Genomic DNA, 5,267 nt, shown 5'->3' on the forward strand with positions numbered 1-5,267 from the left:
TTACTCTCCATGGAAGATCCTCGGTAGCTGAACCATCATCTTGGTTGTGTGTGTGTGTGTGTGTGTGTGTGTGTGTGTGTGTTGAGTAAGGTGAAAAGCATGCGCAAGCATATCAACGAAAATGAGTTGGTGAACAGAGCCATAGCTTGCCTATCATGAGCAACAAACCCCATCTTATCAGTAAGAGAAGAGGGAGATTCAGCTAGGGACGGGTATGTGTGATTGCGCGCAAGTACCCGATGTGTATGTGTATGTGTGTGTGTGTGTGTGTGTGTGTGTGTGTGTGTGTGTGTGTGTGTGAGAGAGAGAGAGAGAGAGAGAGAGAGAGAGAGAGAGAGAGAGAGAGAGAGAGAGAGAGATGAAATGAAATGTCATATTAGCACAATTAAAAAGAAAGATTTAAAAAATTTATTGAAAAAACACTAAACCGTGCCAAATTGCTGAATCCAATACCATGTATGGAATTGTGTGGGGTATGTGTGATCACTGATACAATGTAAAATATAACCATTACAAACTGGTCAATCTAATATCATGTCTGCGCGTGAAAAATAAATAGCGCTAAAATTAATCTACAGTTGCTACTAATTGGAACTATGTGGGGTCTGTGGTTTTCTTGCATTTTTCCAGTATCTTTCAGAAAGTCTGATAGAGTATAGACCATCCAACCACAGACACCTATCCTGAGCCGTTACCTTGTACGGTAGGGTGTAAACTCATAAATCTGTATGAAAAATTGCACTTGAAGTCCAAAACTTTGCAAAAACAAGAAAGCCCATAAATTGGCATGCCGCTCTGAAGAAATTTGTGTTAAACACTAGGGCCCATAACACCTAGTGTGTATGCATTTAACACAAACAAATCTGAACCGCAATTCCATGATGAGACTTTTCACGGCACGTACATGAAAGCCTTGCAACAAGAGTTGGATCATAACAGAATGTAAAAGCTCTATCACATTTAGGTACAAACCATGAGACATTCTCATGAACGTAGCATACTTGGCTATATGTAGAAACGACCCTGCGTTAAGGTGGTTTCACAACACTTGTAATCGTAACAAGTTTGTACTTAGTACCCAACAATTTCTGGCCACTGATATTGTTCTTGATACGGTGTGCTCCAAATGGTCTAATAAACGGATACAACCAGCATGTAGGGACTTCATCGTGACACATCATTAGGAATTAAGGCTCCAATGTAGTCCCCGAGACTCATATTCTCCACATGTGGAATATGTCTCAAATAAGGATGGCAGAGAAAGCGACATCCATCAAGCACAAATTGTACTTGTGTGTGGAGGCAACTATGAACACTCCGCGGCGCGAGTGAGAGGGACCCTCATTATCATTGCTCCACACTGGCTAAACCAGACCATGTTGTGTCCCATGTGACAACATGTGCCAAAGATAACCATATCATGTAGGTCTCTAATTGCTTCAACAAGATTCAAACCCATTATGGTATCTAGAGCAAGCTGGATGAAAGCCTTCTAGCTCAAACATCCCGGTTACATAACGCAAATAAACAAAAGTGGAAAGGAAAATAAATTCAAAAAACTGTTGGAATTAGGGTTGCAGAGAAACACACACAGCTTCGAGAAGACGAAGGAAGCTCAAGGCACACAATGGAGAGTGTGTTACTTAGTATGCAATGGAAAAGATAGATAGCCCTAGAGTGATGGGCGTATATACAATGCTCAGGGGAAAAAACCTCCTAAAGAGGGAAAAAATGCCTCGGCGGTCCTAGTGTGTTCACACACATCACTACCACATGTCTATGGTAACAAATCCCCCCTGGAGTGATGCGGTGAACGAGAGCTGGCACATGAGTAAAGGGAAGTGCCATGCCCTGAGGACATGATCAGTCCACAAAGGGGATCAATCCACAAAGGGTAGTAAGCCCAAAAGCTTTGCGGAAGCTTCAAGCTTTTCACAAGACAATGCCTCTGTGAAAAGATCTGCAAGGTTGTCCTGTGTTGGCACATAAGCCAAGTTGATCTCTCCTACTGAGAGCCTCTCCCTGACATAGTGGTAATGCACCTCAATGTGCTTTGTGCGAGCATGAAAAACTGGGTTCCTTGCAATTGCCAATGCGCTCTGACTGTCAGTGTAGATAGTGTTGGCAGTGTCCTGTCCAACACCCAAATCAGTCATAAGGCGTCTGAGCCATACACACTCAACCATAGCTGTGAAGACTGCCCTGTACTTAGCCTCACAACTCGAAGTGGCCACAATAGGTTGCTTCTTGCTCAACCATGATATACATGAACTGCCAAGCATGAAACAAAAACCACTAGTGGACACTCGCGTGTCAAAACAACTAGCCCAATCTAAGTCCGAAAAAGCATGTAAGTCTGGCGGCAATGATCCCCCCTTGGGATAAAACAAGCCAAGATGTAAAGTGCCACTAAGGTAGCGGAAAATCCTCTTGACAGCCTGCCAATGCTTAGACCCTGGGCTATGCATAAATATGCTGACCTGTGAGACTGCAAACTGAAAACCCGGCCTCGTGTTGCATACATAAATGAGGCAGCCAACAGCAGTTTGGTAAAGAGTGACATCAACAGGATCGCCAGCATCATGTAGACTCAACTTCAAACCTGTTTCCATGGGAGTGGCAATCCTCAAGTCCAAACTTACATATCAATGTTTCTATGTAACTTTTCTGACACAAGGCAATACCACCATCACACTGCTTAAACTGTATACCCAAGTAATGATGCAATAGCCCCAAATCTTTCATCTTGAAAGTAGCATTCAAATCAGCCTTAAATTCAGCAATATGTCTCTCATTTGGTTTAGTGATCAGCAAATCATCGACATAAAGAACCACAATGAGAAGTACATCATCCTCACGTTTTACATACAATGTGCTTTCTGTTGGACTGTTACGAAATCCGCGTTTGACCAAATGAGTGTCAGCTTTCTCATACCAAGCACGAGGAGATTGCTTCAACCCATACAAAGCCTTCTTACATCTGCACACTTTGTCCTCTTGTCCTTTTATGACAAAACCGCGAGGCTGCGTTACATAAACTTCCTCAAATATGTCACCATTCAAGAAAGCAGTAACAATGTCTGATTGATGTACATCCCAACCAAAATGAGCTACCAATGCACATAGAAAACGCACAGTAGTCATACAACAAGTGGGAGCAAAAGTCTCTTCATAATCTATGCCTTTTTGTTGTGCACAACCCTTTGCAACAAGTCGAGCCTTATGGCAATCGATCTCACCATCTGGCTTGCGTTTCAACTTGTAAACCCACTTTGTACCAATGGCCTTTTTGCCAAAAGGCAAATCACATAAAGTCCATGTGTCATTTTCTATAAGTGCATCATATTCTGATTGCATGGCAGCCATCCAATTTTCTGAATTCTGTGCTTCATCAAAAGACAGAGGCTCCTCAACATCATGTAAGCTAGACACAACCAAAGCATAACAATCTGATGCATAAGTTGCATGGCGAGAGCCTGAACGAGTATGACTAGACAAAGGTGCATCCAATTTACTGTCACGCAAAGTGTGCACCAGCCATTTTGGCATACCTCTAGCTTGCTCATTTTCAGCCCTTTCCTCATCAAGTACATCATGTACATCTGCATCAGTAATAGGCTGATCTGTAACATTTTCAGAAACCCCCATAGGCTGTACATTTTCCTCATTGGAACTTACATTCGTATTTCCACCACTGAAAAGAGGCAACAAAGTGTCATAAATGTCCCGTGAGCTTACATTACTGACTCTAGTACATGACAGCAAGGGCTGAACAGAATCTTCCACAAACACTACATCTCGTGAAACCAGAATACGTTTTGTTTGCGGATGATACAACCTGTAACCTTTGCTTTCGGCACTATAACCAACAAAAATACATTTGACAGCCTTATCATCCAATTTTCTGTGTTGTGTTTGTGGCACCAAAGCATATGCCAAACAACCAAAAACACGCATGTGCTCAATAGAAGGCTTTCTATCATACCATGCTTCATATGGATTAATAGACTGCAAAGCTTTTGTAGGACACCTGTTTAGTACATAAGTGGCACACATGATGGCCTCAAGCCAAAAAGAATGTGGCAAAGCTTGACTTTTGACCATACATCGTGCCATTTCCGTCAGTGATCTGTTTTTCCTCTCAGCAACACCATTTTGCTGAGGTGTATAAGGCACTGTACATTGGTGTTTTATCCCACGACTAGCCAGAAATGCATTGAATTCATGAGACATATACTCCCCCCCTCGATCGGAACGGAGGGTGCCCATAGTACATTCCGAGACATTTTCAGCCATAGCCAAAAATTGTTTGAAGCACATAAAAACTTCGGACTTCGCTTTAAGTGGAAATACCCATGCATGCCTAGAGTAATCATCAATGAAAGTCACGAAGTAAAGGTAATTGCCCAAGGACGGAGTTTGCATGGGCCCACAAACATCACTATGCACAAGCTGCAACCTGCATGTGGCCCGAACTGAACCATCCTTAGGAAACTTAGAACGCTGCATCCTACCCAAAATACAGCCTTCACAAACATGTTTGACATGTGCTTCAAGAGGCGGCAAAGAGCAACCATATCAGATTTCTGCAAACGCAGCAAACTGGCAAAATTCAGATGACCAAGACGTGCATGCCAAAGTTTTGTATCTGAAATAGCCCTTGAATCTGCAACAGCATTTGCAAAATTTTTTCCACACTTGTCATACAAAGTGAGCTTATACAGCCCACGACACAAAAGGCCAGATGCAACAATTTCATCACCAAAACTGAGATCATGAACTGTACATCTGTCATCCACAAATTTGACTACAAGTCCAAGTCTAGCAAGTGCGGATACAGAAAAGAGATTCTTCTTGATCCCAGGTACATAAAGTGCATCAACAAGTGTGAAGGAATTTCCATTTGCAGCAGTAAGAACAATCTTTCCAACCTCCTAAACCGGATGAGAGGCATTGTTGGCACAAGTGACTGAATTCCCATGAGAGACGGACTCGAGAGAGGTAAACAATTCACGATGTGAGGTAATGTGCTTTGTAGCACCACTGTTGAAATACCACACCTGTGAATCTGCAGCAACTGACAAGCATGCATCATGGACAATAGGATTGTAAGTGCACTTTGTGTTAAAAGCCCATTCTGCATCAACATCAGCATCACAGTCTCCTTTCACAAAAGACTCAACAATGGCTGCATTTGTAGTGGAACCAGCATTTGCAGTGGAAGCACCCTCTTTCTTCTTAGCCTCTTTGGCCTTCAACTTAGGACA

This window comes from Adiantum capillus-veneris, chromosome 12 (genome assembly GCF_014529385.1).
Source record: "Adiantum capillus-veneris isolate H3 chromosome 12, ASM1452938v2, whole genome shotgun sequence".
NCBI lineage: Eukaryota > Viridiplantae > Streptophyta > Polypodiopsida > Polypodiales > Pteridaceae > Adiantum > Adiantum capillus-veneris.